At 44.4% G+C, this 13,066-nt stretch overlaps 1 protein-coding gene across 11 annotated transcripts in view; it reads right to left on the reverse strand.

The window, feature by feature from the left end:
- The window catches only part of PKNOX2 (PBX/knotted 1 homeobox 2), a 603,376-nt gene that overhangs the window by 201,234 nt on the left and 389,076 nt on the right, over positions 1-13,066 (reverse strand). For all 11 annotated transcript variants that reach the window (XM_068238894.1, XM_068238887.1, XM_068238895.1 and 8 more), the window contains one exon: positions 10,500-10,596. The gene's annotated coding sequence lies outside the window, so the exon portion shown is untranslated. The remainder of the gene's footprint in view (positions 1-10,499; positions 10,597-13,066) is intronic.

Consider the following 13,066-nt stretch of genomic DNA (forward strand, 5'->3'; position numbering starts at 1 on the left):
AAACCATTGGATACAGTAGTGTAAAGCACGCTGCCAGGGCATAAGGCCCTCCATTATGTATTACCTTCATCCAGTGAGCGGGAGCAGGTTAGGTCCTCCTAGCCAATCATTATGCGGCTCCGGATACCTGTCATATGACATTGGGAGCTGCATGATGATCAGTGGCAGAACAGGTCCTCTTAACTCCTCTAGTGCAGCTGGGCGCTGTGCAGCCAATCATCATGCGGCTCCCGATACCTGTCATGTGACATTGCAAACTGCAATGCTAGAGGAGTGAGGAGGACCTGTTCTGTTGCCAGTTACTGGAAGTAGGTAATGTATTATGCTCCGCTGCATCTAAACACAAGAGCATGGACCCTTAGCTCCCCTACACACCGCCACTGGCCTCTACAATAGTGAAGACGTGTTCTCTGGAGTGATGGATCACCTTAGTCAGTCTTTAAACATTTCATCCACGGAGCATGGCCACCCAGACCTGTGTAACTCCAGTGGTACAAACCTGAAGCTATTCACCGGTCATTCCATAGATGTTTTCCTTCTTCGTACAGGGTAAGCAGGGGTGTATTTTACCCATGCCCCCCCTCTCCCCTCCAAACAGATCTGTGTGGGCTACAAAAAGAAAAAAAATGGTTCCTTGTGTGCGCTACCAACTCTACTTCTCCCCCTGGCCTGCCCCAGAGGCCCCACAGCGGTGCTTTATACTTCACTTCATTCCAGTGGTGGGACAGGTCTTCCTCATTCTTCTGTGTAGCTGCACTGTGCAGCCTATTGCCTTGGGCCTCCTACCACTGCACGTGGAGCCTCAAAGTGATTTGCTACGCAGAGGACCTGTCTCGCTGGCGTGATGAGGTAAAGTATGGTGCTGTGCAAAATCTGGGGGGGAGAGAACAAATGCACACAAGGAACCTTACCTATCGCTGCTTTGCACCCCAGGGTCGCAGGGGCTATAGTTATGCTCTAAATGTGAGGTCTCTCCTGTATAAATAATGCTGAGAACCTCACCACCATCTTATCTCAAGCAGTCACAGAGATTCCCCAGATCAGAGCTCAGCCGAGGATTCAGCAGAACGGTGGAAAGCTGGAGAGCTCTCGCTGGAAACTCTGATACTGACTCTCTAGAATAGATTCTCGCTGGAGAACTCTCGCTGGAAATATTGATACTGACCCTCTAGAATAGATTCTCGCTGGAGAGCTCTTGCTGGAAACTCTGATACTGACCCTCTAGAATAGATTTCCCAGTTTCTGTAAACCATCATTAACACGAACGCTCTTCCAATGCTACGCAGGATATTTCCAGCAGCCCTTTCTGCTCTTTACGAACCCTGTAGTATTATTTGCAGCGCTGATTGCTAAGCGTCGTCCATGCTGGCAAAGCAACGGATGAATCATGCGGATGACCTAATGGAGCACTGCTGCATATATTTATGATGTATATCGACCACCACCAATCATAACAACATGAAGAGTATATTTAACATCTGCACACTGCAATAACAGCCACACTTGTGTAAAAGCCAGAATGGTCAATCATTTTACTTTTAAGTACACCAGAACCGGGAAGGGGGGACGGATTTTACTTACCTGGGGCTTCCTCAAGCACCAACAGTCTTTCAGGTCCATCAGTGTCCTTGGGATTTCCCTTCATTGTACTGCTGCCCTTTCTGACAAGTTGGAAGGATAGAAGTGAACCTCCAGACGAAATATCTACTCGGCAGCACTGAAAAGGCTTGGTGTTTCTTTTACAGTTTCACAGCATCAGAACTTTGTTTTTCTTACATAAACCTTATTTTTTAGCTGCACAGAAGCTAAGCTCCGCCCCATCAAAGAAAACTGGCTGGGCATTTTTCCCCTGATGCTGTACAAAGCATGATGGGATTTCCTATGTTGTTGTCCTCGTTGCCTAGCAACTGGTGTGATCAGGACACAGGACAGTTGGAACTGTGTCTCATGCTCCCTGTCAACTCCTTTCAACCAAAAAGATGGCTGCCCCCATGAAATTACAAACATTTGCCTGTTCTTTTAAAACAGGGTGGGTAAGAGATTATATTACCTATCTATTTTAATTAACATAACTAATGTAACTTAATGACAGTATGTTTGTTAAGGCTGAAGTTCCTCTTTAAGGTTTGGTCTAAGGAAGGGATTAATGTCAATGGGGAGGTTAGGGGGGGGGGGGGGGGGGGCTAGACCCCAGAAAGGGGTTAATGGTCAGTTTAGAATTAGACATTAGGAAAATCATTTTGAGTAAGGAAATTGGTTACACTTAGCTTATCAACAGGGTAAAAGTAAAGATAACACCACCAAAAACTACCTCCCCTCCCCCTTCGTACCTAAATTACCCTAGAAAGGGTTATTACTCTCACCCTTTTGTGTTTTGGAATACATTTAAGGAAAACTATCAAACTAAAGGTGCCCATGCATGGTACATTTTTTTTTCTCGATTAGATAATTTCATACGATTATTCCGTTATATCGAATATAAAGATTTTTCCAACATGTCCGATCGAATTTTTATAGAAAAAAACGGCATAAGCGTTCGTTTTTCTTGATCGAAAAAAAGGATTCTTGCCTACTTTCATTCGATTAGATCATTTAGGTCGAATAAACGGGGAAAATCAAACATTTTTATTGTACCATGTAGGGGTACCATAAGTGTTCTAAAATGACAATGTACAAATAATGTCTAAGTAGCTACGTAAACATTTTCCTACTTTTCATGTTGAATATCAGAGGGAAAAACTGTAATTCATTCTGTGTAGATTTTAGTTCAGTTAGAATGTCTCATTTGCAATGGTGAATCTCTGCGGTCTAACATGCTAAGAGCGGTGTAATATTGAAGCAGAGTTATATGCAATACCTCTGGTGTCAGGTTTCACACACTATTACAAATGTTTATGTTGCACATAAGATACATTTCCTCTGCTCTCTGCAGATAACTCTCTGAGAGCTTTCTCTCTTACACACAGGGTTAACAGATGTAGTGTAAGGGAATCCCCCCATCCTCTAATGGTTCACTCAGCGTCACACTGAAGTGTGAAAAGAACTAGATAACACTAAACAAAGAGATACGCATTCAAATCTATACACCAGTATACATACAGTATACACCAGTGTACGTTCATGTTCATGCTCCCGTGGCTTGGAGTGTTCTGCGCAGGCACTGAACTACTATGCCTGCGTAGAACGCTCCCAGCCTCTGGATCGCGACCATGAGCGGCACGGCCACGCAATTGCGAAGGCACAGAAGATTCTGACCTGGCGAGGTAGGCATCTGCAGCAGAGGGGAACATATAACACCGGAGCTGCGGTGAGGGACATATCAGCTGCCAGGGGCTGGAGGAAGCCCCAGGTAAGTAGATCTTGTTTTTTTTATTTTCCTTGGATGTGTCCTTTAAGAACTGCTGTACACAGAAGCAGCACAGCTACGCCTAAATACCAGAAGCATCGAGTAGGAAAGCCCATTACCCCCAATACAATTCAAGACTTCCTCTGTGGTTTCTTGCATTTCCCTTTAACTGGGATGTAAGACCTTTTTGTGGATGTCAGCCTGTTCCGCTCCTGGGTTAAAACACCACGTCTAAGTGGAAAGCAATGGTTTGCCCCGCCAGTCCGACCATCTCCTTTCCGAAACACAAGTAAAAAAAAAAAATAATAAAAAAAGGTAATTGACTTTCTTTTTTTTTTAATAAACGCTTTAATGCAGTGACTTTATTGCCAATCAAATTTGACAGAGCTCATTAAAGCATTGTATGCCAAGATGGCGGATATACGGGCGGATTCTGGCAGCACTTTAAACGGTTCGCCTTTATAGAAAAGCATTAACTCGCTCTGGGCCTTGAGATGGAAATGAAAGTCATGTCAATAAAAAGTGGAGGAACTTGCTTTTATTTCGGCGGAGTTTTTCGGCCCGGCCTCAGTTCAGTGTGTTAAAATTAAACGAGAGCCGGGTTTACGGCGCTTACTAATAAATACTCTGCGGACGCAGAAAACATGTTCCCACTTTATGAAACGCAGAATACGATTTTGGTGAGCGAATTACATTAGCAATAATTGTCCCTGTTAAGGGATTTTTTTGGCAGTGGATCATGCGGTATCGCATTTAATGTGCGCGTAATCATCAAATAACAAGCAGCCTCCGAGCTCAGCGAGATGTTAAATATGGCCGAGCTGTGTTATACGGCGTGATGGAGGGGCGCATATATTGCCATGTTTGGCTTTTATTGGTTACGGCTATGCCGATACCCAATGCCACAGCCTTCTTTAACTGGGGTCACTGGGACAGGCATCGGCCTATGAGCACGAGGAGGGTTGTAAAACTCGTGCAAATTAGCCACTTAAAGGGAATCTGAAGCGAAAATAAACTTGTGAGATAATGATTTGTATGTGTAGTACAGCTAAGAAATAGAACATCAGTATGAAAGATATGAGTCTCATATTGTTTTCCAGTAAAGGCAGAGTTAAAGGATACCCGAAGTGACATGTGACATGATGAGATAGACATGTTTATGTAAAGTGCCCAGCACACAAATAACTATGCTGTGTTCCTTTTTTTCTTTCTCTGCCCGAAAGAGTTAAATATCAGGTATGTAAGTGGCTGCCTCAGTCCTGACTCAGACAGGAAGTGACTACAGTGTGACCCTCACTGATAAGAAATTCCAACTATAAAATACTTTTCGAGCAGAAAATGGCTTCTGAGGGAAAGAAAGAGATAAAAGGGGGACTTTCTTACATACCTGATATTTAACGCTTTCAGGCACAGAAAGAAAAAATGGAACACAGCATAGTTACTTGTGTGGTAGGCACTGTACATTCACATGTCTATCTCATCATGTCACATGTCACTTCAGGTATCCTTTAAGAAACTTCAGTTGTTGTTATCTATGCAAAAGAGCTTCTCTGAGCGCTCTTGGTCACATCCCTGTTTCATGAAGCACTTATACATCAAAGAAACAGTGAAAGGAAACTTCACATAAGGATTTACTGCAGGGAAATTCAAGGGTCATCAGCTCTACTCTGTTTCATAGTTTAAAATACAGAGTTCCTCTTTAACTGGAGTTCCTCTTTATCATTTACGTATAAATAATTATTGTAAAAATGAAGCACTTTTTTTATTACATTATTTTCACTGGAGTTCCTCTTTAAACAGGGTTTAATGACAGTGGTAGGCATGGGGGTAGAAGAGTAAGGGTTAAAGTGGACCTGAACTCTTGCACAGGATTGAAAAAATACATAGAGAAATACACCCTGTATGTATTTAGAGAGTTTAGCCTGTTTAATTTCCCCTCATTTATGTATAATCACAAATTGTAATCTGACCTCTCCCCTGTGTCACATGACTGCCTATGGCAGAGATGGCAGATAAGGCCATTTGAAAGTACAGGTTAACAATATGTCTGCTTCCATGAATCAGGAAGTAGAAACATTGCAGATTTATATTGGGATTTGTATCAGCTGTAACAAAGAAATGTTTTTTGTTTAAAGGTTATTATGCTGTTGCTTATCTTTTAGAGTAGAGAGGACGTTCTGAGTTCAGGTCCAGGGGACAGGGGTTGAAGGAAGGGTTAGCCTAGGTATGGGGTTAGAGATAGGCCAGCAGAGGTTGGGGATCCCTACAAGTAGATATTGTGGTAAACCTTTTTATGCCAATAGTCAGAACCCAGATTAATGGGTATCTCAAGGATTGGTGGGAGATGCTGCATACATCACATGTGCAATGTAATATCACCGCATGTCACTTCCCTAGCAAGGAGATACGGAGCCCTTTATTGCAAGGCCGAAGACATTCGCACATTTCCGGACACTACGCTGATTCCAGATGGCGCGAACGAGACAGACAATAAATTCTTCATATTTTATCTCACTTACAGACACTTAGCAAGCAATTAATTGGGAAAAATTATACAGCAAACCGCAGACCAATTAAAACAAACCCGTCATTATATACAATGTAATTATTTGCTTAGTGCCAGACAGAGGTCTCAGCGCACATGTAATACAACATACAGGATACGACTATGGGAAGCTCCAGCCAATCACGTGGATTACAGTCCCTTGTGGCCACTCCCAGCATCCGTCCCAGTGACCCGATCTGTCTAATGCTCACACAATATACACACACCTGTGAAGGGGAGACACCCAGGAGGGGTTACATAAAAAAAAAGATAAAAAGTACTGTAGGTTCTTACCTCCTGAATGTTTACTTAGTCAAAAGTTACAGTACAAAGGGCTTGATTCACAAAGCGGTGAGAACTGTTAGCACGCCTGTGAAAACCCCCTTAGCACGTCTAAACAAGCTTTTCGCGCATAAAACTTTACCGCGCGAAGTGCCCATTAAAGCCTATGGGACTTAGCGCGCGTAAAAACTTTGCGCGCGTAATACTTTACGTGCCCAAAGTTAGCGCACGATCTGATCGAGAAATCCGGTGCTAACCTACTTAGCACCCTGGTTAGCGCGTCTAAAGACTTTAGACGTGCTAAGTAGGTTAGCACTGCTTTGTGAATCAAGCCCCAAGGGCCTGATTCACAAAGCGGTGCTAACAGTTAGCACGCTGGTGAAAAGCCCTTTATCACGCCTAAACTCAGTTTAGGCATGATAAGTTTAGGCGTGATAAGTTTAGGCATGATAAGTTTAGGTGTGATAAGTTTAGGCATGATAAGTTTAGGCATGATAAGTTTAGGTGTGATAAGTTTAGGCATGATAAGTTTAAAGAGGATCTGTAACATGAAAAGATCCCCTGGGGGGTACTCACCTCGGGTGGGGGAAGCCTCCGGATCCTAATGAGGCTTCCCACGCCGTCCTCCATCCGTCAGGGGTCTCGCTGCAGCCCTCCGCGGAGTCCGTGCAGTGGTGACGTCAATATTTACCTTCCTGGCTCCTGCGCAGGCGCTCTGACGGCTGTCGGCTCCGAACTACACGGAAATACCCGATCGCCGTCGGGTCCGCTCTACTGCGCAGGCGCCGGAAACTTGCGCCTGCGCAGTAGAGCGGACCCGACGGCGATCGGGTATTTCCGTGTAGTTCGGAACGAAAAGCCGCCACAGCGCCCCCGCTGGAGCCAGCAAAGGTAAATATTGAACTGACAGTCGGCACAGTCGCCGGCTGTTCGGAGGGCTGCGGCGAGACCCCCATGGGACAGAGGATGGCGTGGGAAGCCTCATTAGGATCCGGAGGCTTCCCCACCCGAGGTGAGTACCCCCCAGGGGATCTTTTTAATGTTACAGAGTCTCTTTAAGCACCAACTGCGTTAGCACCGCAGTGCACAGCTGATCAAAAGTTTTGCGCTAGCAAAGTCTGGTGCACTTTGCATAGAGTTTAATGGCGCTGCTTTGCGTGCGGGACTTAAACTTATCTAAACTTATCACACCTAAACTTATCACACCTAAACTGGCTTTTCACCAGCGTGGTGCAATGGTTATCACGCCTAAAGTCTCTAACTGGGTTAGCACCGCTTTGTGAATTGAGCCCCTAGACTTTATTGTCACCTTCGAAGTTTGCAGGGCTTTCAGAAAGTATCAGATGCACCAGAATTTTACCATTTCCATGTAATATGAGGGCCATTAGATTGCAATGTTCTCCCCAGAATTTTTTTCCAGACGGGTGGCATGAAAAAGTAGTCGGGTGGGGCGAGAGGAGAGAATGCCGGGCCGGTGCTTCTCTGCTTAAATCTGCTTACAGCAGAGGAGGAGGTGAGCCGATGACAACCGGGTGCTCACCAAAACTAGCCGGGTGGAGCACCCGGCTAAAAGAGCCTGAGGAGAACACTGGATTGTGTATACTATCAGCAGATTGTGTAGGTAAGCTCTCGTGCTTCATGGAAGTGGTAGAATTGGCCAATGATTGGCCAATCAAAATTGCATGTGTGTACCAGGCTTTAGCCTCTAGTGCAAGGATGACAGCACCATCCAATGCTGGACCGATTGTTTAATTAATGGGTTCACATCGGTTTTCCATTCAGTTTTGTTGGGCAATAAGAGAAGCGAATGTGACGTAAGATCAGAGTATTAACCTAGTGATAAAAAGAATTAAAATAAAACATTAACCTGGATAAGATTCTGTAGTTAATCTGCCCGGGGTTCAGCTATATGTTTTAATAGCAGACATGTGCGCCCGTACATTTATTTTGGTGTAAACCGTTTTATGGGGGCCTCAGACATGCTGAGCTCATGTGCGCGCTGCACGGAAAGCTGAACTTCCAAGCCGAGGAGGACTGTAAAATCCACCCAAACTTTCCCCAGGTCAAAACATGAGCACATGGCAGCGGCAGAACCGCAGGTATCGCTGTCAGATGTCAGGCAGGTGGGGTGCATGTTGAATTTTGGGTCCAGTGGTGCTTCATGGAAAAAGGCATATACAGTACAATGACCAGAGACATGTACAAATCACTACCATGGGAAAATTAAACTTGAACTCCAGGGTTCTACTTATCATCATTATTATTATTACTATTATTAATATTATGATTATTAATTTATATCATTATTATTCCTAAACATTTCCTCAGATACCAACTCAATCTCAATATCAGATCTGCAGATGAGCTTCTTTTGTCCTCCTCTAGAATCACCTCTTCGTATTACAAGACTTTTCACATGCTTCACCCATCTTCTGGAATGTCTTTCCACAGCAAATCTGCCACCCTCCAACCTTTATTATCTTTAAACGCTCCCTCAAATCTCCTTTTTTCCGACAAACATACGCTCTACCTTACGCCATTCCTCCTTCATCCTCTGGTCAAGTTGTACTCTTTACTAGATAGCCTGAAACCCACACTGCCTCTAGGTATGTTTATACTACCCCACCTCTTGTTTCCCCCCATATTCCTTTAGACTGTAAGCTCGCAAGGGCAGGGCTCTCCCACCCTTTTGTATCTTAGAATTTGTTTCTCAGTTTGCAGCTTGCACTCTGTTATACATTTCATTCATCATGTTACATCTGTTAGTGTAATCAGCAGTTCTGTATTTTGTACCAGCGTCCATATGTGATGTATATCATTGTCTGTATCATTATGTACCCCTTGTCTGTTTTCCTACTATGTACAGCGCCACGTAATATGTTGGGGCTTTATACATCAATAGTAATAACAATTTGTTATGGTAAGACTCCATATCAGCAGTCTTTTTGGCCAGAGGACTACTGTATTGTACAGGACAGGCAAGTACCAAAATATGGTCTGAGACCCCCCTCCCCTCCCCCCCCCCCCCCCCCCCCCACACACACACACTCACTAGTATGATGATGTCACCACATAAAACTGTTGCCCCCAAGGGTGTAACTACAAATCATGGGGCCACTCACCCAAACGTTGATGGGGCCCCCAATGGTCACACTCCTCTTCTCTTACCTCTCCTGAAGACAAAATCACCAGTAATACTGGAAATGTATTCAAAACACAAAATAGACAACGCGTTTCATAGGTACTATCCCGCTTCCTTAGGTCAATACACAGTGCCGAGCAGCAAGGTGAATAGGATATGGGCGCCTCAGAACATTCTGTACACTGACAAAGAGCCCAAACTCCACCAACTCGGTTACAGGGGGGATTAGGACATAATTAGGAGTAAAATACACCTTATGTTCATTAATCGTATTGCCCAGCACATAGTATGGCCCAACACATAGTATGGCCCAGCACATAGTATGACCCAGCACATAGCATGGCCAGCACATGCAGTAATATATAGCCCAACACATAGTATGACCCAGCACATAGTATGACCAAGCACATACATTAATATAGCCCAACACATAGTATGGCCCAGCACATAGTATGACTCAGCACATAGTATGGCCCAGCACATAGTATGACTCAGCACATAGTATGGCCCAGCACATAGTATGGCCCAGCACATAGTATGGCCCAGCGCACAGTGTGGCCCAGCACACAGCATGGCCAAGCGCATAGTATGGCCCAGCGCATAGTATGGCCCAGCGCATAGTATGGCCCAGCGCATAGTATGGCCCAGCACAATATAGCCCAACACATAGTATGGCTCAGCACATAGTATGACCCAGCACATACTATGACCAAGCGCATAGTATGGCCCGGCACATAGTATGACCAAGCACACAGTATTGCCCAGCACATAGTATTGCCCAGGGCATAGTATGGCCCAGCACACAGTATTGCCCAGCGCACAGTATTGTCCAGCACACAGTATAGCCCAGGGCATAGTATGACCCAGGGCATAATATGATCCAACATATAGTATGGCCCAGCGCATAGTATGGCCCAGCGCACAGTATGGCCCAGCACATAGTATGGCCCAACACATAGTATGACTCAACGCATGGTATGGCCCAGCACATAGTATGGCCCAACACATAGTATGGCCCAGCGCATGGTATGGCCCAGGGCATAGTATGACCCAGGGCATAGTATGGTCCAACATATAGTATGGCCCAGCGCATAGTGTGGCCCAGCACAGACAGAATTGTAGAGAAAACAAACAGAGATTTCATTCTGAAGTGAACTGTGATATTCATTTGCTGAACGTCTTACCGTGCAGCGTGACACTGGAAGCAGATGATCTATGGACGTTCTGTGGAAGCCTCTGAGATGTCTGGAGGTGGAGGCTGCGGAGTGTTATCCCATAGACCTGCGGACAGAAAACGTACAACTGCTGGTCAGACAAGAGAGGCTCTAGATGTCATATTCTATCCACACATCTCCCCTCCAGCTTCTGGGTGGGAGGATGTGCCTCCAAATCAAAGCAGAGGTTATCAGTTATCAGTTTATGTAGGGGGTAGTGTATGCACTTCAAGAGGGACTGTAGTGAAAATAGCGTAATTAATACAATTGCTTTTTTTTTTTTTTTTACAGTATTCACTTATGATATATTTAGTTAGTTTTTGGCAATTGTAAAATTCTCACCCCAATGTGCATTCTGAAATTCATCCCAGGTGGAAGCATCCTTAGTCTTGTCAGGTAATCTCTGCGGAATGTTTGTTTCTGAGAATTCCACATAGCTAAACAGCCTAGGCTAACTATCACTGGGAGGGCCGCACTACATACCGATATACAGCAATACCTGTTTATAGATACAGGAAGTGTTTCGGATGATGAAACTAGGAAAGTTATCATAAAGTGGATATTCCGAATAATTGACTGCATTCCACTCCATGTCACTACAGTGTCTCTTTAAAACACACTTACTTACATTACTTTATACAGTATACTTACTTTATACAGTATTAATACTAAATAATACAAAAAAAAAAAACTGTGTCCCTGTAAATAAAACACCCATACTGCCGTCAGCCTAGATCAGTGGTCCTCAAACTAAGGCCCGCGGGCCGAATGCGGCCCCCTGAGGCCTTTTTACCGGCCCCCACACACAAAATGGATTACTTATAGATGCGGTCAGCTACAACTTTAAATACTGGTGGTCCGCATATAGAATAGCAGTACTGGCACCACCCATCCATATGGAAGCCCGAAAGCAGTCATTCACTTGTTTCCAATCAAATTCCACATCAGGTGACATCGCTGTCCACTTCAGGATGTCACCTGGGTATGCTTCACTGTCTGGCCCGCAAAGACTTCTACATCATTTTATGTATACTCCGGCCCCCCAGCAGTCTGAAGTATGTTGACCTGGCCCTCGACCCAAAACGTTTGGGGACCCCTGGCCTAGATGGTCAATAAGCTGCAATAATTATGAGTCACATGAAGATTTAATGCAAACTGTATGCAGTTTGGAATTCATAGGGAAATGCATTCAATTGGCGCATGCCCATGCATAAAATTTGCATGTAACTTAGAATTATCTTCATCTCATAGACCATCTGTGATCCTGGTATCCTCCCCCAACCCCTGACTCCACCCCCAGCTACTGCTGGAGATTTCCTTTCCACCGCAGTGAGGATTTGTTCACATCTAAAATCGAAATCGATGACGCCAACGATTTTCAATTTTTTGCGCAATTTTTTTTCCCCTCCCGGCGCTCACCTACGCGCTTCAATTTTGTTTTAAGCATTTTTAAGCGCTTTTGCAGAGCGATTCTGTTTGTCCACTTCCTGACGCAAGTCAGGAAGTGAACTCTTTGACCCGGAAATTGATAAATGCAATGTATTTATTCTTAAAAGCGCTGGGGAAATCGCTATACAATGCGCTTTTTCAAGCACTTTGCGATTATCCTATACCTTCCATTATAGGCAAATCGCCCCAAAAATGGTACAGGCAGCGCATTGGTGAGCGGATTGGAATCGAAGGGCTCAGATGTGAACACTCTCATAGGGAATCATTGCATAATCGCTTTTAGGGCGATTTTGAAAATCGCCGGCGCTAAAAAAGGCGAACACGCCCTAGTTGTGAACAAGCCCTGAAGGAAGATAAATTTGTTCTGTACTGTTCTGCACCCTCTAGTGGCTGGATGATCTAGATTGTTCTAGAAAATATTTATACCTTATTTGGAGTGAAAGTGACAGAGGTGGACAAACAATAGGAAACAGTATGTGTGCTTTAAAGCCAAACTCTGGATGCAGATTCAGATATACCACAGAGCATCCGAATGTTACCATGTTTTGTCTTCTGCAACCAAAGTGATCACATGACCTGAAAGGACAACTGTAGTAAGAGGTATACGGAGGCTGCGATATTTATTTCCTTTTAATCAATACCAGTTGCCTGGCAGCCTTGCTGGTCTATTTCTCTGCAGTAGTATCTGAATAACACCAGAAAACAAGCATGCAGCTAGTCTTGTCAGATCTGACTTTAAAGTCTGAAACGCCTGATCTGCTGCATGCTTGTTCAGGGGCTCTGGCTAATTGTATTAGAGGCAGAGGATCAGCAGGACAGCCAGGCAACTGGTATTACTTAAAAGGAAATAAACATGGCAGCCTCCATTTACCTCTTTCTTCAGTTCCCCTTGAAGCAGCTGACTTGAATGCAGTAGCAGAATCTGTGGATCCTGTTGCTGCTTGGCTTGCATCACCATATTGTTCAGAATGGGGGCGGGGCACAGACTAAACTTAAAGCGGTATCGTCACCATAAAAATCAAATTTCAACAGCAACTGGTCTGAGTGTATTAAGTGATAAAGATGCTAAGCCTGCATTCAAAACTTTC

Source organism: Hyperolius riggenbachi, chromosome 6, assembly GCF_040937935.1.
Source record: "Hyperolius riggenbachi isolate aHypRig1 chromosome 6, aHypRig1.pri, whole genome shotgun sequence".
Lineage (NCBI taxonomy): Eukaryota > Metazoa > Chordata > Amphibia > Anura > Hyperoliidae > Hyperolius > Hyperolius riggenbachi.